Source organism: Schistocerca piceifrons, chromosome 5, assembly GCF_021461385.2.
Source record: "Schistocerca piceifrons isolate TAMUIC-IGC-003096 chromosome 5, iqSchPice1.1, whole genome shotgun sequence".
NCBI classification, from domain to species: Eukaryota; Metazoa; Arthropoda; class Insecta; order Orthoptera; family Acrididae; genus Schistocerca; species Schistocerca piceifrons.
Genome location: NC_060142.1, coordinates 450,896,577 through 450,919,899, shown reverse-complemented (window position 1 = coordinate 450,919,899; position 23,323 = coordinate 450,896,577).

Here is a 23,323-nt window from a genome sequence, read left to right as displayed (position 1 = left end):
CAAGAAGAGTTCACGTTGTCGATTTCACCACTGGCAGAGGAAAGTGGTACTTTTTCCTGTTATAATGAGAAATTAAGAGACAGCTGAAAATGCGATTTGGGCTAAGACTGGATTAAATCATAGTAAAATACTGATAAGTAACAGAGGAAAGAATTTGTTTAGATACGTTAATGTCAAATTGCCACTTAATGTTCAGAAATATTTCCTTGAATCAGTGCACTAAACGCAAACGTTTTCACAGAGAGGCGTATGAACGAAACAAGAGAACAGAAAAATAACAGAAAATAGTCTGAATAAGTGTGAAGAAGTCTGCCGATAGGTCAGAGATATAGTATCCGTTAAAGTGAGAGGAACAACTGCAGGGAATTAAAGAGGCTGGTGTGTACAAAGAGCAGAATAAAGCAGAATTAGACAGATAATAATACAGTAAAAATGCAACGTTGTGAACATACAGACATAAAATCTGTGACGAACGGGCATTGAATCTAACTTACATAATCGCCTTAGGTAGAGATTCAGTAGTAGATATGATTTTTAAAAAACTATTTTACCAGTTGCGAACGAACCATTTTCTAACAGCACAATATGTAACGTCTGCAGTTAGAATATGGTTGAATGACACTAAGATTGTGGCTGGTAAAATTAAATCTTTCTAGATACGGAAAAAATGCATAAATGACTCTTGTAATTGATATTTAACAAAATTAGTATACAATGAGGATTTTTATACACTCTCACTGTCTGATGCAACTGACCGTAATATCGCTTGGTCATTACTCAAACAAAAAGGTAGAAATTTCTGCACTGCTACATGTGTGCCCGAGAGAGCCCATGTAAGAGGTAAGTGTGCGGGTATATTATAAATGTACGCTGATGTCATTCCGAGAACAAAGTTTCTCTTGTTTCTTTTCATTCTGCTAGCCGCAAAAGAAGTCCAGTCCGGTTTACACAGTTCTCTATTTCTTCATAACCACAGGAAACGGGCAGTTAAATCCATACGCAGTGTTATTATTCCATACCAAGAGCATAACGAATAAACTGAGGTGTAAAGTACAAAGTTTAGCGTCTAATGGCGGATTACTGCCCATAGATGTGTGCCATAATGACTCTGACAGAGCCGCAGTTGTTTTGGGGTCGTCGCTCTGGGATTCCCATACCGCACCGGTGCAAACAAGAAACGTGAGCGGTGCACGTTTCCAAGAAAAAGGCTGCTGCAAAGGAATTTCCTACGGTACATTCTACCTAGTACGTGTACACATTTTTCATGCTATCTACTCTATCCACAAACACTTTCTCGTATGATGATTTCTGGAAGGGTGAGAGGTTTCGAGTCTAATAACAGATGGACATAAAGATATTAAAATCAAGTAAAGTCCTTGTTCAGATTATTCTTTAAACTGACTGTTCTCTCCCAATAATCGTAACTGTGTTCTGATTCGCAGTTACGTAACGTATTCCGTACCCAGTTGGAGCAAGTATTGATACCAGACTTCTGGTTGAGTGGAAGACTACTTTGATAAGTTGCAATGAAGACCACGGCCAAGTAGGTTGGACTGAAATCTGCAGAGTCGCCGTGACTGGCAGGATTGCAGCACGACGGGCAACGCTCTCACTAGAGTGCATTTCCCCAGTGACGTCAGTCCACGACGCTGCCTGGTGGCGTTCAGCCGTTCCGAAAGTGTGTGCTGCTAGAACTGATGGTATGCGCGAGCCGACACCACTTCTTGCACTTGGCATTGAAAATCCTGTTAAATCTCTGTCAGTGGCGGATGTCGCCACGAGACAATGTGACCTCTGAGACGGGTAGAGATGGCTGAAAAATAAACGATGGTGTACTGTTTTTATGGTGGAATGCGGCGAATTATGAGACCGGTTCTTAATTGACTAAAGTAGGAAGAAGACGATTGTCCTGCAGTGTCAACAAACAGGTCAGTGTTGAAACGCATAGAAAAAAAAATTAACCTGTCTTGTCGATAGAGTATTTAAACCACTGTCGTCTTGAATGCGAATGATATATCGCTGTGTAATGTCTGCTTCTGCATAAAGTAATCTAGAAGTCTTTATTTGGTCCGTTGATTTCGTAGATATGTCATTATGCTGCAAAAGCCCTCACCCAGTCTACATCAACGGACCGTAAATAATTCACTTAGTCGTTATGTAACCAGAAAGTCATTGCCAAGGTTTTCTTGCAAATCATTGGTACTTTTGAAATTTACAGTACGTGCCGTAGGCAGCCTACATTACGCGTGACTACTACCGATTCTGCTCCTGCTTCCATCGCGTCCTCAGAAAATGCGGTGTTTGATAACGACTTCGTCGCATAGGATCTGATTTTTTGGACTAACAGACGGCCTTGCAGAAATATCGCGAGTAAAATTGTTGTTATTTTGTGACTACGTTAAAAGATTCCACCGTAATTCCACATCCCAAATATCACGGTGAATTGACGTTTCGGTGAGCTAAATATGATGATGATTAAGATAGAAGGGAATAACCTCCATGGTACTAGATGGAGCTATAGAAGGTAAAATATGACGGAGATTAGAAAACATCCAACAAATAATTGAGGACGTAGGGTGCAAGTGCTTCTCTGATATTAAGAAGTTGGCACAGGAGATGAACTCCTTGCGTGCTGCATCAATCCAGTCAAAAGACTGATGGTCTGCAAGGAGGAAGAAAGAGCAGGGTTTAAGGAGCCGTCGATGTGGTCGTTGTTGAGACAGAGAACAGTCTTGTGTTTGCCAGCGATGAAAAAGGGAATTTTCCGTGTCGTTCTCAAGGGAATCATCCCCGTATTCGCTTGTAGTGATATGTCGGAACCAAGCCGCCCCTAAATCGACATGGCTGAAGAGGGATTTGAACCCCGCTCCTCGCAATTACAAGTTCAGCTCCTTAGGAACGGCACCATCTGTCGGTATGCTGTTCTGCTGTTCCCTCTTATCAGAGTGGATTTTGTTGATTGTCTATTACCTATACTGCAGTATGAATGACGAACGTGTGCCTCGTATAAACTGATGTTTACATAATTCCAACTGGCGATTAAAGACAGGAAGTTGATAAATCTCAGTACTGATGCATGTCGCATTAGTCTTCAGAAATACCAATGTCAACCAATTGATACGCTTCCCATTATACATGCTATAGACTCATTTCTCTTACTTTTTTGGCTAATTTAGAAGCCCACTGAGGCTGCGTAATTTAATCGAGAACGAATCTTACAATCGGGCAATTTATCTGTCGAACAATTTGGGAGGTGCCATGCCTGCCACAGCAACCTCATCTTGGAAGATGCCACTTCATAGCTTCCAGAATGCTGACTGGAAAAAATATTAACAAAAAACTTCAACAATTAATAAACACAAAAAATTGTGAACAAACTTTTAAATAAAATATAAGAGAAAAAATTTCTCAACCGCTGCGATGATCTCCTTACAGATGCGATGATCGGCGAAACACAACAAAAAGAGTGCACTACAAGGAAATTTTGCAAATTGAAGTTGAATACTCGGTGTTCATCATATTTGTTCTGTCCTGCTGGAGTCCTATTGGAAATGGAACCTAGTGAATGATGCATACCTTCCCGGACAAAGCTTAAGGAAGTGTTATACAAGGGCACATCACTTATCGGTCTAATGTTCACTGAATGAAACTTGCAGTTGCTTCTGAATGAGTCGATACTGTCAACGGCAAATCCCATGATGGAATATATGTAGAGGATTGCCAGAGACAGAATTGCGGGACACTTGTGCAATAGCCCACACGACGCTTGCTCCCTGACACGGGAGATCAACCTGACGTCCCACTTTACTGAGTCAAGAATATTCTTTCTGGGTGCACAGAGCAGCTCCAAAATATAACCCAATACGAGAAAGCAGAGTGAATGTAATCAAAGGGAATAAGCCTTCGGTTTTCACTGTCAAAGATGGCGGAGATCACTCTCATAGCAACGACAGTAGCATTCAGCTTCTGCACAAGATCTTAAAAGCGATACTTGCAAGACAGTGTTTTATCTACCCTCAGTCCTAAGACTTTTAAATGGTCAACTTAATTGACGGTTCGGCCACCATTGGATAGCAAAATTTCGTTTTTAGAAAGATTACATATTGCCTAAAGAACAAAAAATAATCTACAGTTAAGTGTACAAATAAAAATAGGCAAACCAGCCAAATACAAAGCAACACGTATATACCAGTGGGTATGTCAAGAATTTGAACCAGCGTATCTGGGAATGACAGGCATAAATTTGAAAACTAGTCGCCAAGAACATATAAGAAGCTGAAAGTATGAAAATAGCCATTCTGCCTTTGCTGAACACCTGATAAAACATGGACACGACCCATCAAACATGACCAGGACACGAAAATCATTAGAGTGAACAATCACAAGAAAAAGCTCCCGATATTACGCAAGACTTTAATATAGAAAAAGCCCTTGCAATGAAAAAGAAATTAATATGACCAAATCATTATAAGCAATAACTCACTGATCATGTTGGTCTCTAAAACAATAACACGTAGAAAGGTAAAACGTAAACAGAATAAATAACTAAACAATACCCTCTCCCTCCCTCCCTCCATCCTCTCACGCTCTCTCACTTTCTGTCTCCACCTCGCTCTCCTACCCGCCGACCCCCCCCCCCCAACCCTCCTCCCCCCACCCCCACCCCACGAACACAGAAACAAAACAACGACAGTTGGTAACCATACACACTGTAAACACAAACACGTTAAACACATAGCGAAAAGTGCAATCGAAGTGTTGCATTCATCTTTGGCGAAAAAACGCCTAAAATCGGCCATCTGGAATATGGAGAGCGAGTAAACACATCTCAAGGGCGACACATATGGACAATCAACACTGGAAATCGTAGGTAACACCATAAGGTAAGGGTGCGAAAATTGTTTCTAAGCTGTGTGTGTGTGTGTCACAGGCAACTGAAGATGCTTCATTAGAAAAGAAGCGAAACGCGTATGGCAAGAAATAAACTGCCCTTCATTTAGTTACAAAGACGGAACGCACCTCCATAAAGTAATTTATTTTATGCCAGAGACGCAATTCAGAGATGCAGCGAGAACACCACATTATTTTCAATGTGTCCCCATTCGTGGTTTATATCAGTGATTTCTGTATAGCCAGCTGGACGCCAGACCTATTGCTAAGACCAGTATGGACTTAAGTTTTTCTTTCGGGAGATACCAACACACATTTTATTTTAGATGGTTCAAATGGCTGTGAGCACTATGGGACTTAACATCTGAGGTCATCAGTCCCCTAGAACTTAGAACTACTTAAACCTAACTAACCTAAGGACATCATCCACATCCATGCCTGAGGCAGGATTCGAACCTGCCACCGTAGCAGTCGCGCGGTTCCAGACTGGAGCGCCTAGAACCGCTCGACCACAACGGCCAGCTTTTATTTTAGAAAATGGTGTTATTTCTGTTCTAGCTACTCTGCTGATGAAAAGACAGACTTTATATCATAAGACCTCAGCGTGAATGTCCTTCACTAGAGCACAAACGAATGTCTCTGACTATAGTGAAGTGTTTTATGGCCTGAAAAGAGAACGTGATAAAGCTAAAGAAAAAATTGCTGCCATTACAGCTTGCGATATTTTTGTGTCAGACTACATCTGATAAGAATGTCTTGCTTCTGTCCTCACTCAAAAGACTTATTAATGGCATACCTAGGTGGCGTCGCTCTCTTCAATGTAATTTTAAATATCACTCAACCAATCGTCACTAGTTTGATCCGTGCAGCTGCCATTATAACACTAAAAACTTTTGTGTTAGTCTCCTTGAATTAATTTAAAAAAATAGACAGTTACTTCATAAATTGTACCTTTGTATAAGACATTGTGCTGTAGATCAGGACAACACAACGTATGCCAACGCAGATTTTACCTCAATCAACGTAGGCCAGCGAGAGACGCGAGAGATTCAAGAAAAATAGTCTTTCACTTAGGCTACCGTATAAGACCACACGTTTTGCCCATCTTCAAAATCGCATAATGTCAGAAGAGCTGCCAGTGATGTCAGATTAATGTGAAAGCTATTTTATGTGGTAGTTTAATAACCGTCGCACAAGGATGGCCATAATTAATGAAAGTAGAATCGGTCCGCGCTGCTAACAGTCTGACACTAAGGACATTCTGTTTCCTCTGGTAGAACAGCACATACACAAAGAACAGTTTATAATTTATTCAACAAGTAATTGACTGCAACATCTATTTAGATGGAGAAGTGATACTTTCAGCATGAAGATTCGTGTTATCTCCAAATTATTTACGAAAGTCAATAATTATGTTTGATATTAACTGGCTGTATTATATGAGACAAGGAGAAATCTAGGAGCTCTCGGAGTATACACGGCGAAAAAACCCTCCACTGGCTAATTTTCACAGGCTGTTCGGCGATACCCTCTAAGTATTTTGGTATAAGGGAACCACGCTCTTCGGCGGCCCATTACAGGGTTATTGCATTTAGTCTGGGTTCTTGTCCATTTAGCCTTGTATCCGAATTGCACTGAATGCACAACAATGAAGAAGTCGATGGTAAACTTTGTGTGCCTGGTAACCATTCGCTCACTTCACCTGCTGCTGGTGACAGTAATGCCCTCTTTAACCCGTTTCCCTCATGTTTACATTCATTTGTGTCTATTGTGTTTTTCGGCAGAATTAGTTGTACGTTAACCGTGATATGCAGCTTTAGGGAATGGTTTACAGATGAAACGATGGCCGATATGCACCTCGTGTCTTAGTTTACGTAATACAGTGGAAGAACGGCACAGCAACGGAATGTTGTGTATAAAAGTGGAAGTTGAGAAACAATTTATAGGCAACTAACATGTTGTGAGTCCACGACGGAAATAGATAGCAAATCACCAGCCTAATGTTGCGAACTGACGGCACTCTTCTAACATGTGGTGAACGCGTAATCGTACTCCAAAAGCGATCCCCTCACCAGTGAAGAAGTACGTGCGATGCGAAATCTCCTTCCGACCATCTTGTCTTCCACTTATAACAGTTATTCTCCAAATGACACGTGAATCGTATTTCAGTACGTGGTTACCGCGTGTAGGGAAGCTTTAGACTTAGAGTGTTGTTGGAGGCCGCATTGTCTCATTGCCTGTTGTATCTGGCAGTTCGTTTTTCCGAATTCATGAGGCCAGAAGGAAAACATCTAATTTCCTAGATGTCATGGACGAAGGATTAGGTCTTGGATGGGCTCCACAGTTTCTACGCTCAGAACACACTCTGGATCATTTGCTGTGCACTATGTAATGGAGCAGATGATCACTCTTTGAGTCCGGATAGGTCACATCTGCACCAGTGTTCTCATGATGATATCTACCGCCCTTGTCATAAACCCTAAAGACCTACGGGAAAATTTGGAGAAACTCAGAATCTCTTAGGTTAAATCACAAATCTTGCATCGTCCCACCACTGCGTATTGAAATATATTTAAGTAAACTATTTAGTCAAAAAGCCTTCAAATTCAAACATTTTTGGAAGATGACTACTAACAGCTGTCAGGTAACGTATAAAATGCATGTTTGACAAACAGCTCCTTTTTTTTTATTTAAAACCGAAATATCGACCAGTTTCAGCCACTGATCTTCTTCACGGATTCTATATGAAGATACAAGGAATACAAGTAGTATGCAGGAAATGTTACAAAATCTTTTCCAAGAGACGCGCGGGATTAGCCGAGCGGTCTTAGGCGCTGCAGTCATGGACTGTCTGGCTGGTCCCGGAGGAGGTTCGAGTCCTCTCTCGGTCATGTATGTGTGTGCTTGTCCTTAGGATAATTTAGGTTAAGTAATGTGTAGGCTTAGGGACTGATGATGTTAGCAGTTAAGTCCCATAAGATTTCACACACATTTGAACATTTTTTTCTTTTCCAAGAAGTAAAAAATGTACATGAATACTTGAAGGGGTTCAACATTTTGGGCAACAACATCGCATGTGTAATTACTTAAATAATGGCTACGTCTCATATGTAGCGCATGTCACGTTTTTCAGTGTAACACATGGGACTTTTAATGGCAGACATAATAATAAAATGCGTAAACAGTGCAGTATTGAAGCGAAGATCAGAGGTATACGTGCTACAATTGTACAAAATATTGAGGAGTTGGTCAAAGATCTTCACCAAGTATTTTCGTCATTTGGTACAAAAATATCTCGATTATAAGTTTCTTGCCGAATGCAGGGGACAGGGCTATCTTTGACCAACATCTTTGGTATAGTTTCACACGTAAAGAGAAAAAAGAGATTGCTATCTCTGAACAGAGCATAACATCGATCTTACAATATGGGGCACATATTACTAAAAAAACCCTATGTAAAACATTCTCGGTTTTCTTGCCGCATTAGTTCGTGATAAAATCTCGAGCTTTTGACGATAGCCTCCATCATCGTCAGTAGCAATTGAGTGTCTTCACTGCTGTTGTGGTGGCCTTATGTAGCCCGTGGACGGCTTCTGATTGGTCGGCATGTGATTGGTCGGCAATTGCGTACTGCTGTCGCAAACGGTGTTAATGTGTGCGCTGGTGGCGCCACAGCTTCCATGGGAACGTAAACACTGCAAGGAAACTCACTGCTGCTTCTCTGCATCGAGCGTTCGTTTCCATGCACCGCTCAGATAATATCTGTTATAACGGTTAAAGTTCTTCTCGCTCTTTCTTTTTTCAACAGCTCCATAATAAATGAATCCCAATATGTGAAGGCAGTTTTTTTGGGAAGTATTGCGAACGGCCATCATACTGTCGCTGGGTGTGCTTTTTATCTCTTGCGAACAGAAACCAGACTGTCGCCGTGTTTTTCAATTGTGTGTGTACTATGTTACTTGTCTGATTCCTGTGTCTTTTATTAACATTACCAACCCCTTTTGCTTTCTGTTTTAATTTCCGCATTTTTCCGCCATTTTCCACTTTATGTCACCGTTTTATCGCCTGTTTTTCTTGTTTCTTTTCTTCTTCCATTTTTTTAAAATAAAAGTTTGTAGGCTGTAGAGCAGCGTACTAAGCTGCTGCCAGCCCACCCCCTTCGGGGGGAATTGAAAATCAATAAAGGAAAAAAAAATGTGAAGGCATGGGACAAAATTTTTGTTTCATCAAACAGAATCTTATGGCATCGGCTAAGCCTCCGAAATCTATATGAGCAGAGAGGAGAGAGAGGGGCTCCGTTTACTTCGGGGAGATGAAGATCTTGTCATATTATCAGCTGTCAAAGGAAATGTCGCCATCGTTCTTAATACTATCGAATATCATAGCAAAATGACATCACTATTGGAGGACAGTACGTACAAATGTCTTAAACGGGATCCAACTTTGGCATTCTGCAGAAAAACTACGGAGCTAATGATCAATTCCTGTCTACCCGACGAAGTTACTAAAAATCTGAGTTCGAGCTCCTAGATCTCCCAGATTGTACGGGCTCCGAAGAATCACAAGGATAGCGTTCCCTTGAGACCATAGTCAGTGCAATTGGTTCTCCTGCTTACAAGCTGGCCAAATACCTAAAAAGTTGATTACACCTATAGTCGACGGTTGTGAACATCACATAAAAAACTCGCAGTTGTTCACTGAGAAGATGAGATTAGAGTTGATCCAAATGACATTTAATTCGGCCTGTATTTGGTGTCGCTGTTCACTAAAGTTTCGGTGGACATTTTGAAAATGCTGGAGACTCTTTTTCCTCCTGGAACTATTAAGTTATTCCGGCATGTGATGACGACCACCTACTTCTTGTATGGTAGTAAATTTTATTAAATGACAGACGGTTTGGCGATGGGCTCTCCGTTGTTTCCATCATTGGCTAACATTTTTATGGAGAAATTTGGGGAACGTGCATTAAATTCGGTTCCTCTCCATCCATCCTTGTTTTATCGTTATTTTGACGATACAATCTTGGTCTGTCCACATGGCGCAGAAAGTCTCGAACAATTCATGGAACACATAAACAGTACGCATCCGAACGTCCAGCTCACTGTCGAGTAGGAGAAAGAAGGAAGGTCGCCATTTTTAGACGTTTAGTACAACGACAGGCGGACGGGCGACTCGGCCACTCTGGGAACTGCAAGCCGATGCATTCCGATTTCTATCTTAATGCACAAAGTTTCCATGATCATGCTCAGGAGAGAGCCATTTTGAACACGTTGGTGTATAGAGGGAATAGAGGGAATACTGTTTCTGACGAGGAACACTTGAAGTCCAAAATAAATCATCTGAAATACGTGTTCCGAAAGAATGGCAATGGTGCACGCGATATAAAGGAAGCATTCTCCAAGAAAAGGAAACATGAAAATGCAGCACACGTACACGATGAACTACGGATCGTGGTTCTTCCTTTTTGTGGAGCTATATCCAGAGAAACAGGAAGAGTCCCGGGTAGATGGGGTATAAGACCGATTTTTCGTCCTCCTAAGAAAATTAACGAGATGATGCGCCCTGTTAAGGACAGTCTCGGCTTCAGTGTCCCTGTAACTTATAATATCTCCTGTGTGGGTGGAAGCCATTACATAGGTCAGACTATTCGTACCACTTCCGACCACTGTGCAGAGCACCAACGGCATATTAAAAATAGAAAACTAGAGAAATCGGCAGTTGCGGAACACAGCCTCACTAAGAAACATAAAGTACTGTTTGATGAAACAAAAATTTTGTCCCATGCCTCCACATACATATTTTTTCTTTATTTTAATTTTATTCCCCTGCCCCATATAGGCAGGGGAGGGCTGGCAGCGGTACGGTCCACCGTTCTTCAGCCAATTGGCTTTACAAAATTACTGAAGGGTAATTACATAAAAAGGCGGGATAGAAAGGGGGACATAAAAAACAAATTAAATGGAGATGATGGGAGTTAAAATATACACTGAGACGGGGACATGCACTGGGAGACAGTTAAAAAGTCGACGTAAAGGTAAAAGAACACAGATGGCAAATCAAAGTGCGCTTAAGAAGAAACACTGTCGGAAAACACAAGTTAAAAGTCGGCCAGAGGATAAAAATCACACAGAGCATGACACATAAAAAAACTGGAAACAATGGAGCACTCATGAAGAAGAAAATACTGCTGTTAGGAACCTGCCAAGGGATTGGAGGTAGAGAAAGAGCAGTGGGGGGCTGGGGGGGGGGGGGGGCTGGGAGGTTTGGAGGAAGAGGAGAAAAAAGGGGTAGGAGGCTCACCAAAGTGCAGGAGACGAGTAGTGTGGGAGATGAAGAGGGAACACAAGGCAGGAGGGAGTGCAAAGACACTGAAGGGGAGGGGATGTAGGAGGTAGGTGCTGGAAGTTGCGTTGGGAAAGGTGGTGGAGGGTGTGGAGATGGAGAGAGGGCAGGTCACAGCAGTAAAAGTGTGGCAGTGGGCTGGGGGTGGAGAGGAAGGGGGATACCATGGGGTGGAGGGGATCGAGTCGGCGGGCAGTATACAGGGTGTGGATGTGTTCAAGGAAAAGGAGAAGGTGGCATGAGGTTGTAGAGGATACATGTGGGGATGGATGGCAGATATGGAAGGCGAGGTGGGGTGCATGGCACTCAAGGATTTGGAGGGCGTTATAGAACCTGGGAGAGTCGGAAATCCAAGCAACACTGGCCTAACAAAGGATGAGGCGGCTCAGGGATTTGTAGGTTTGAAGGATGGTGGAAGAATGTAGGCCCATATCTGGCTGGACAGGAGTTTCAGGAGGCAGAGTCTCTTATCGGCTTCGTGTTGGATTGTAAGGACGTGGGGAGTCCAGGTGAGGTGGCGATCGAGGGTGAAGCCAAGGTATTTGAAGATAGGAGTGAGGAGGATAGGATGGCCATAAAAGGTTAGGTAGAAATGATGGAGATGGAAAGAGCGATTGGTGCAGCCTATGATGATCGCCTGGGTCCGGAGGGGTTGATAATAAGGAACCACTGGTTGCACCAAGTGGTAAACTGGTCAAGGGGGTAAGTTGGGACCATTGAAGGGTAGGATAAAGGGCTAGGAAGGCAGTGTAATCAGCAAACTGGAGGAGATGAACAGGTTTGGGCGTATCAGCATTGTACAAGAGATAGAGGAGAGAGGAAAGGACTGAGCCTTGGGGCACGCCGCCAGAGGGATAGAGGGTACAGGAGTTGGAATTGTGGACAGTGACATAGGATGGTCGATGGGAGAGGAGGGAAGCAACTAGACGTACGAAACTGATAGGGAAGGCGTAGGTCTGGAGTTTTAAGAGGAGCCCAGGATGCCAGACACGGTCATAGGCGTTCTGGAGGTCAAGGGGAACAAACATAGCAGAGCAATGGGAGTTAAGTTGGAGGGAAAGAAGATTGCTAAGGTTCGGGAGCTGGTTGTTGGCTGAGAAGGAAGGCTGGAGGCCACACTAGATAAGGGGAAATAGGTGGTGCTGGTTAAGGTGGCGGTGAATATCTCAGGAGAGGATGGTCTCGAAGATCTTACTGAACACGGAGGTGACGCAGATGGGACGATAGGAAGAGGTATCAGAGGGGGTTTGTTGGGTTTAGGGAACAGCATGACATGAGAAGTCTTCCATAGGTCGGGATGAAAGCCAGTGGAGAGGACATGTGCAGGGTAGCAAGGACAGCTTGGATGCCTCCACATACTGGGATTCTGTTATTAAGGAGGCTTTGGAATAAGAATGAGTGAGAATAACTTTAACTGTGATAACGGATGTTATCTGAGCGGTGCAAGGAAACGAGCGCTCGATGCAGAGCAGCAGCAGAGACATTCTTTTCAGTGTTTACACTCCCATGGAAGCGGTGGCATCACCAGCGCAGGCACTGACACCGTCTGCGACATCAGCACGTAATCGCCAACCAATCACAAGCCGACAAATCAGAAGCCGTCCACGGGCTATATAAGGCCACCACATCAGCAGTGAAGACACTCAGTTGCTCCTGACGACGACAACGGAGGCTATCTTCGAAAGCTCGACATTTTTTTCCTAACTGTCGCGGCAAGAAAACGGAGAATGTCTTACTCATCAGTGCCGTCACGGAAGACTTCGTTCTCATGATAAAACCCTGCTGTTAAACGATAGCATTATCATGGAATGTATGTAAACAAAGGTCAATTATATCATAAACGTAATGTAAACGCTATCCATAACATTAAAACAAGTTAAAACGACCTGTTCAAAAATAGGATGAAATATCACTCAGTATTCAAATGAATCTAAGTTACAATAATGAACCATTACTGTAAAATATTTACTACATTTAGAGTAAAACATTATATTTAAATAATTTTAGTTAAAGTGCGTAATTAGGAGCCTAGTGTATCATTAAACGAATACCATAAAGAATGGGCGGGGTAAATAACCACAGCATAACCATGTGCACAGATTTGGCTTGAAGGAATTTGGGCTCAACCAACCACTGCCTGTTTTCCTGCAACGATTGACTTTTTTTATAGATATTATCGTGTACTGTAGGAAACAGAAACACAGTTACATTATCTAGTTCGTCACGTAGCTATTTCCTTCACAGACCATGGGCACAACTTCCAGTGAACTGATGTAGAATGACTCAGTTTAAGACTCAACATGATTCATATGTCAATAAGGCTACACTATGCCCATCTACAGAAAGTCTAGTATAACAGTGACTTAAATGTAATAAAAAAGAATACATTAGCCAACGTCACTACCGTCATTATTGGTAAAAATACTGAAGGTAAATAATAAAACCTGTAAGTCCTATATGGTACACGTGCTGTTAGAATTACATACAAGATTCACATTTAGAATATCAATGGTTGTCCAAAATAAAATACTTAAATTTAGACTAAAAATTTTCTGTGTCTCCGTAGACATTGTTTTTTATTTGTAAAATAATGACTGATTTCTAGGGCAGAAAACTGAAAGGCTTTCTGAGTTACAGCCAGCTTGAGTGATGTATAAGGAATGCTATTTTTTCCTTCCAGTTTTGTAACTCTGAACTTTTCCGTTCTTTGGAAATTGTGGCAGAAAGTTGATGATGACAGTTATTGCTTTTATTACTTTTATTACTAAATGTCGGCTATATTTCCCAGATATTTAAGAGGTGGCTCCAAGGCAACTGTGGCTACACGCCACACATTGTTATCATTGTTCAACGTTTTACTCTCTATGCATTCTCTGAAAGAGACCAATTGTCAAAAAAATTTATATTAATGAGTAACTGTTTCTAAAGCATTAATAAAATGATTTCTTTATTTTGATATTACCGGATAAGCAAACAGCACAAAAAGATGAATTTCAAGAAGTTCAGTCTTAATTTTCATCAGTCACTTTGAAACATTCTGCCATATTCAGTTGTTACTGTGCGTGTACAATTTTTCTATTGTTGTATTCTTTTTTTACCTACATCAGAATATATTGAGCATTTTCCATTTTTTAACATTACTGTCATATTTTACCCCTATTTCTCTCCCCCTCGCCCCAATTTCTCTCCCTCGCATCTTTCCTCTGTCTTCTCTATGTATTTCCATTTACTCTGCTGGAAGTAATTTAAGTAGAATATCAGTCACATGCATAAGGATAGACTGGACTCAAAAGTGAATAATATGGGACTAATTTCGTGATTTATCACCGTCTGACCACCCTCAAAGTGCACACGGTGTAGAATGATGTACATAAATTACATCAATGTAGCCTGTCGCTTGATTTCTAAGGAGCATAACTAGTTCTTTAAATCAAGTGATAATTCAGAATATGTTAAGACTATTATTAGCTGTATGGCTGCTAAATTTTCATATTAAATGAAACTAAAGTGCGCAGATACCACCATTTCGGTGCACTGTCATGTACGAGATTCTCATTTTATGTTCTTGTTCGCCCTGAATGGAACACAGCTTTTACGCAGACACAAGTAGCGACTGACTGCACGATCGCTGCATAAGAAAGGTTGTCTATCAGAAGCTATTAGAAGAAAACGCTATTATGTTTTTAGAACGTATCAGTCACACTGCAACAAATAAGAAGGTATTATTAACGGATGATTGCTACAACGCAGCTACAATAGTTTGATTTCACAGCACGGCAGCTGAAATTGCCAGCAGTATCTACTCTGCATTCATAGAGAAATTACGGTGTAGGTACACTGACAAAAGTGAAAGCCTTAAATTTTATTATGACACTCACGCTATTACGAGTTTTATTCAGTGCTAGAACGTATTTCGTTAACTGACAACCAATATTTTCACCGAGCAGTATTTTCACTGTTTCTTATTGTAGCGTTATTGTCGTGCCTCGAAAAATCTACCATTTTTATATTTTTGACGTAAGTCTATTGCTACTGAAGGAAGTAATTAAAATAGTAAAAGTATATATTCATTTCCAGAGAATGGTTTATAATGGAACTCCACTTCCTGTTAACATTTTTTTTCCCTTCATGAACGTCAGAAGGAAAAAGACCATTATCTGCACTTCGAGAAGTACCTCATCCAAGCAATGGGGGTGTTTACTGTCAAAGCGTCGAGTTATCATGTTTAAAACTAAGAACACAGCGTCTCTCAAGACTGCTGCCAATTTTGTCTTCATATCGATATTCAAAACAAATGACATTTCAGTCTGATTCTGTACATTACCATTCAGGTCGCTAGCTCCCCTCAACGAACTCTCTGTCATTCTTCCGATTCTTGCTATCACAAATAATCGTACCTCGGCAGTTTTAGCCGCTGTTGCCAGTAAGCGGTTTTTTCACAATGGAATGTTCTCTCATCTTAGGACTGACACTCTCAGACGCCTGACTTAAGGGAAAGTTCCCAGAATTCAGTAGCCTTACTTCTCTCACTTCAATTTAGGTACCCCTCAGCTCTTCAGTGAGAAAAGAGGTATTGCCAGGATCGTGCCTATGTCATATCTAAGAGTAAATAAACCTTTCAAACCTAGTGGCTTATTCAGCATGTTGACATATGAGAAATTTTGAAACTGTTTGCTGTTGCTTAACTCAGAAATTACTTCCCCAGACTTCTGAGACTGAAACAGTGTACCTGAGTGGAACTCGATACTTGAACTTTGCCTTTTGCAAACAAGTGCTCTACCGACTGAACTATCCAAGCACGCTCTTAAAGCTTTACGTTTACCAGTACCTCTTTTTCTACATTCCAGACTTTACACAAGTTCTCCTGCATGCTTTGTGGGACTAGTGCTCCTGTAAGAAACAATAGAGGCTTTGAGCTTGTATCAGGAATAAATGTTCACTGTGTAGAGGAGTGTGTCATGATTTGAAACTTCCTGGCAGATTAAGACTTGTCTGCCACACCGGAACTTGAATCAGGGCTGTTTGCATTTTGCGGGCAAATAAACTACTGGCTGAACTACACGATCACGACCCATGACACGGCCTCACAGCTTTACTACAGTACCACATCGTCTTCCAAAGTCAATGTTCCCATTTTCAAGTCCCGGTAGAGCTTCCGTCATTATGAATGCTAGAGCAATGTGTTACCATTACGCCGACAGGACGTATCTGTGAGTGCATCTACGAGGCTCACTGACATATCGTCTTACTTAACCCTGTAAATATGGTAGCACTGCGAAAGCTGAAAAGCTGATACCGATGAAAGTTAGTTTTCGTTCTACTAGTAGTATTCTCTTGCACAATTACACACGTCAAAAATTAACGTGATCTACCACATTTGTTTATGACACATTTCGAAATTTATTCCCATCATACGTGTTTCGTGAACTCAATTAATTCAAGTTGTCATTAACTTTAAACGTGATGAAGTCTAATAAGACAGCTGTTGCTAAACAATTGATAAACGTCCACCTGAATTCAAATGTTGCCACGCTTGTCTTGCAGATGATCTACTTGCAATACGCCTTTAAACTGAAATCAATGATGTTAACTTCTTGAAGAAGCACGATATGGCTTTAGATAATTAGCAGTCGATTTTGGTGAACTCTTATGGTTCACACCCTTTTTCTTTTCGGCTGCATATCGTCGCATTTAATGTAACTGTTTTGTATGTACATACCCTACCCCTCCCCCCCCCCCCACCTCTCTCTCTCTCTCTCTGTTTGTAAGTGTTATGTTTACTTTTCTTGGATGCCGTTATTTCAGAAATGTTGAATAATTATGGCCTCTCAGCCCAACCTTCATAAAGGCTTTTGCGAGAAGCAGTACTGTCACTGGCACTTTCAGCACCTACGCCATTGCAAAAACACAAGTGCTGACGCTGTCTCTGATACCTGGAGCTTCAACCTCGGTGCTGCAAAAACTGGCAATTTCGATGGACTGTCGACATTTGGATTGGGTCTTAGTAGTAAAAGCTTCTCCACCAATTCTATGAGTGAGAACAAGAGTCAATTATGTTGCACCACACTGCTTGGAGATGCTCCTGGGGACAGGATATCATTTGTTTGCATCAATAATTCGGTCGTGTGTCGAGATCTAATCCTTTTTGTAAATGTATAGCGGCCTGCTTCAGAAAGAGAACTTTCCACAATCTTAAATGATTCACAGTGTTCCGCAATTAAGTGTAGAGTTACACTATGCTTCAAGTTCACTCTTCTATCCAAACCTGATGATGTTACTGGAAACTCCACCATACGACGTGGGGTGAAAATGGTGCGAGACTGTGGGGCACATTATTTGCTCAGTGATTTAAAGAAATTATCCTGAATGCTGTACATTCTCGATCTTCTGAATTTCAAGGAGAGAGATTCTGGGAAATTAGAATTATTATCAATCTCTCAGGGCGAGAAAGAACGTTACTGGTGGGTCAAAAACATTCCCACTTCGTTTCCCTCCAATTGAGTAAAGACGGTCATAAATGGCATATTTGTCTTAGCTGTCTGGATGAGTTTTCTAGCTGTCTCGATGAGTTGCTATGTTTGTGGGCAGCCATTACCCAATGAAACAAAAACACAACAAAGGGTTCATTGCTATGAAAGTGGCAAATTCTGCGGTGTTGCACACAATTCAAACAACTTGCAAAACTCCCATGACAAATTCCCATTTTCATTCACAATATGAACAATTACCATGCTCATTTCCTTGTTGAATGCTTATCTGATTTTAATTTGTGCAGTGACTGAGTTAGTGTCCTATCTGACTGCACAGAAAAATATGTTACGTTTTCAATGAAAATGTTATGCTGTTCTTCCTGGACTCGCTAAGATTCATGAGGGTATCAGTTCAGAAATTTGTAAAACCATACGTCAGAACGATGTGCTTCTCATTTGACATACACATCTTAATGGTACTAATTTGCATCTCACAACGAAGAGAAAGAAAGCTTTTGACAATGTTAACTGGAATACTCTCTTTCAAATTCTGAATGTGGCAGGGGGAAAATACAGAGAGCGAAAGGCTATTTACAATTTGTACAGAAACCACATGGCAGTTATAAGAGTCGAGGGGCATGAAAGGGAAGTAGTGGTTGGGAAGGGACTGAGACAGGGTTGTAGCCTCTCCCCGATGTTATTCAATCTGTATATTAAGCAAGCAGTAAAGGAAACAAAAGAAAAATTTGGAGTAGGTATTAAAATTTATGGAGAAGAAATAAAAACTTTGAGGTTCGCCGATGACATTGTAATTCTGTCAGAGACAGCAAAGGACTTGGAAGAGCAGTTGAACGGAACAGACTGTGTCTTGATAAGAAGATATAAGATGAACATCAACAAAAGCAAAACGAGGATAATGGAATGTAGTCAAATTAAATCGGGTGATGCTGAGGGAGTTAGATTAGGAAATGAGACACTTAAAGTAGTAAAGGAGTTTTGCTATTTAGGGAGTAAAATAACTGATGATGGTCGAAGTAGAGAGGATATAAAATGTAGACTGGCAATGGCAAGGAAAGCGTTTCTGAAGAAGAGAAATTTGTTAACATCGAGTATAGATTTAAGTGTCAGGTAGTCGTTTCTGAAAGTATTTGTATGGAGTGTAGCCATGTATGGAAGTGAAACATGGACGATAAATAGTTTGGACAAGAAGAGAAGAGAAGCTTTCGAAATGCGGTGCTACAGAAGAATGCTGAAGATTAGATGGGTAGATCACATAACTAATGAGGAGGTATTGAATTGAATTGGGGAGAAGAGGAGTTTGTGGCACAACTTGACAAAAGGAAGGGACCGGTTGGTAGGACATGTTTTGAGGCATCAAAGGATCACAAATTTAGCATTGGAAGGCAGCGTGGAAGGTAAAAATCGTGGAGGGAGGCTAAGAGACGAATACACTAAGCAGATTCAAAAGGATGTAGGTTCCAGTAGGTACTGGGAGATGAAGAAGCTTGCACAGGATAGAGTAGCATGGAGAGCTGCATCAAACCAGTCTCAGGACTGAAGACCACAACAATAACAACGAAGAAAGATGTCTTCGACACATATGTCTCATAACGAAGAAAGGGGTCTGCGACACAAGTATCTCATAACGAAGAAAGGAGTCTTCGACGCAAATATCTCTGTGTGCTGGAGAAAATCAATGAAACTACATTGGCTTACATATCTGCATTCTCTAGCAAACGTAAATGTGGTGCCATAACAGATGCAGAAAATGAGTACCCAGTGTGTGGTAGGGAAGAAATTAACATCTCTAATTTACATGAATATGCAAGACCTTTTATGTGCACAGTACTTGCAGGTATTTTGAGTGATTCTGGAGTGTATGCATAGAAACATAGACATTGTATCCTGCATTCTACTGCACTATGACTTTCATGGGATGGCATACTCAAGTGCACAGACGGCGTCATCAAATTCTTAACTGATGTCAATCTGTTGCTATTTGTTGAAAGGTCACGAAGCCTATTTATGTTGTTCTGTATATGTTAGATATGCAAAAAATCATGTACCAGTTTCATTATGAGTTTGCAGAAACTCATTTTGAAGTCTCAAAATTACTTTATATGGACATGGACAGCTATCACAATGCACCGAACACAACTGAACATGTGGCCACTGGATTGCAGATCGTGGAGTTTGTAGGTCTCTGTTCAAAAATGTTCACTCATTATACTGAAAAAAATGTTACCCTTGAATAGGATAAGGTTGTTCGCCATGTTGCCTCAAAGGCACACATAGCTATTGATTACTTGAAGTGCCTATATGATGGTGCAGATGATGCCGTTCTGCATATTTGTGTCAAGTCAATTTTAGGTCAAAGGACTTGTGGTAGGCAGTGTGTCACAGCTGATAATTGGACTGGCACTGTACGACGACAAGTGGACCATTTGTGAGGCTGGGATCAAAACTCTGCCTTACACTCTTTACTTGAGCATTGGAGATAGAAAATGGATGTATATGTTGTATGTGTAGTCACAAAGTGTAGAATAGTGTGACCCACTTATCGTGGTATGCATGTAGGTGTGTGTATGTGTGTGAGAAAGAGAGAGAGAGAGAGAGAGAGAGAGAGAGAGAGAGAGATTGCATACTGAGTATGCAAATCTGTATGTATATGCTAATTAGGGTACATATTATGTATGATAGTTAGATTAAGTGCGTATGGTGTATGCTAGTTAGAGTGCACATAATGTGTGTGAGTTACGCTGTTTGCATACTACATATGCTAGTTAACGCAGGTTTTCCTGTTACTGGCCACACAAATCAAGATCGTGTTTTTTTATGTTATGTCTTAAAGACGAACAGTGAAGTTGGTTTTATTTTTAAATTGTAAAACTGTTCTGAAACTGTGGCTAAAGTGTAATATGAATATTTAAAACTAAAAAGGATTGCGCCAATTGCTCCATGCTGTTAAAAACATATTAAACTGTTCTAGCCTGAGAGACCTACTCTGTACACTGTTAAGGCACTTTGTAAATATTGTAAACTGTACTGTTAATTTTGTACATAGTTTTGTATCTTGTTTTCTGAAAAAATAATATTATTGGGGGCGCAAAGAGTAAGAACTTTTCCAGCTTGGGACATATATCTCGAGAAAAAGGTGTTTGATATATTTGTTAAGTGTGAAATTTATTTGAAAAAAGGATTATAAATAAGTCATTTTTGCTAAACTGAAGTCACTCGTTTTTCGTTCTGCATCAACCTTGTCAAATAATTGTTTACAGCATTTGAATAGAGATCCTTAAAGCAGAGAGTATGCTGGTAGATGCGCACTGCACACATCTTTCCTACAAGAAGGGACCCATTTACTCTTAGTTAACAGTGTTGCTAGGAAGGAGAGGAAAACTATAGCAACAATGCATGATTTCATTATTTGCATCAGTGGAGACTATTGTAGTACTGGCACAGCCCTACTGCTACTAGTATGTAATAGGGCAACAAACATTGTAGTGCTGCGAAAAGAAACGAAATATTACTAATCAGACAAGATTTAATTCCGAGAACATTAACCACAGTTACATTTTTCAACATTTGCGTAGTAAACTAAAACGTGGTTTCTTGCTGCACTTTATTTATGCCGAGATGAGTTTCGCCTTTTGCATTAGGGCTTCATTAGTAGATTTTAATGTGGAATTGTGAAGTTTCGTTTTTATATGTAACATTAATAGATTAGAAAACAGTTTCATTTTCGAAGATATTTGTGGTTGAAACTATATAATTAGAATGTAGGTCTGAATGTAAGCAAAAGAGTTGGTAAAGTGCATTCACTACTTAAAGGCGACTTGTGGTATCTAACCTTTCAGCTACTAAGCAAACTTTTAAAAAAATGGTTGATTTGTTACACAGGTTTCTTATGCTGCTAAAAGGCGTGGTTCTCCCATATTCTTTCAGGCAAATATACGTATGAAGCTCTAAATTACCTAATTTTAATAGTTTGTCACTTACTTTGACCATTTCCGGAAGTACAGCAGGTTAGCTGTTACAAATAGGCAGATCCAGCGACGATTACGTCGTAACGGTGATCCAGTTTTTGCCTCGTGATTCACTCTGATCGACTGAAAGTTAATTACGACATTGAACCACATTTGAGGAGAAGTTGCGTCCCAGTACCAGAAATACGGCATCGTCATTCACGACCTCGCTACTGATGAGACGTAAAACTTTCGTCTTAGCTTCCTTAATTCAGGTGAGTGGTTATTCATGTACATCTAATTTCCCTTATCCAGATATGTGGCAATATCCATGGCTGTATCCCACATTCCTTCGGAGTTTCCTTACATGGCGTTAAGCGTTAGGCCAACACAGGGAAGCGCTAAACCTAGTGCAAACCGTCAGACTTTTGCTCTGCAGCAGAGAAACTCTGGATCTATGATTCATTAACTTCATTGTTCGCTTTATATAAGCGACCGTAAATAACATTGCAACATAGTCGCAAATAAATCGGGAACCGGTTATCCTGCGGAACGTTAAATCGAGTGATGACATGTACACTTTATATTTTTAACCAAGAGCTAATTTATTCCTCTCATACGCATTGAAATTCATTTTGAAAAGCTTGTATCTCAAGCGGACTATAATTTCCTACTGTAATTACAGAAATTATCAGCTTAAATTTGTCGGAATAATTTTCATATTGAGACCAATTGCAGGCCTCGAGGAAATACAAGTGACTGGATGAAAATAAAACAGCACCTGTTCGTTACTGAGTTTTTAGCATGTGACGTTTCACTCGCCTCGTTTAACACCTAGCTGCTGTTGGTGGACACTGTTATCGAGTAATCGGCAGTACGTATTACTACTAACGACCACCTGCTTCATGCTGAATTTTTACTTTTGATTGTGATGTTTTGGTCGAGATGGGAAAAGCTATCATTCGACAACGGTGGTCACGTCACATCACATTAACATCTATTCGAGATCCATCTTGTTGCTCAAACTGGAAACATTGATCATAATATCTCCATCTTTCACAGATCCTTCGTTTTATTATTTAAGAACAAAAACGGATGTTCCATAGATAAATTAACTGGTTCGATCAACTCTAATGGGGAAGTCTAGAAGAAGTTTTTGAAAACCAGCGGCGTAGTGTTAAACCCCGTGGTATTTGTAACATATAGCACGTGTATGCGTGGCTGCCTAATGTTGTCTCCACAATGGAATTGTCACGCCTACAAGTATAAGATGAGCCCACTATTGACAACTAACACTTCGGGAGTTCCATAAGACGAAGTATCCCGTTGTGGTTTTACTTCACTTCAGTTTAGCACATCAAACCAATCATTCCTATCGGGTAGCTACTACAATTAGTCATAACGAGGACACCGTAAATTTTTTGTTAAAAAAACACGTACGAGCAAAAATTTGCATATGTGAAGTACACAGTCAGTTTCTGTCCTACATGAGATTTCGAGATTGGTAGAATATACGTTCGATTTTCTTTAGACCGCCCCCCCTTCCTTCACTCGTAATTAAACAGACACTAGTTGGCTGATACTGATTAGCAATGAGAAACGAAGTTCTACACCCTGACTGTCAGTTTCAGAAAGGCCTCAGGGGACAACCAAATG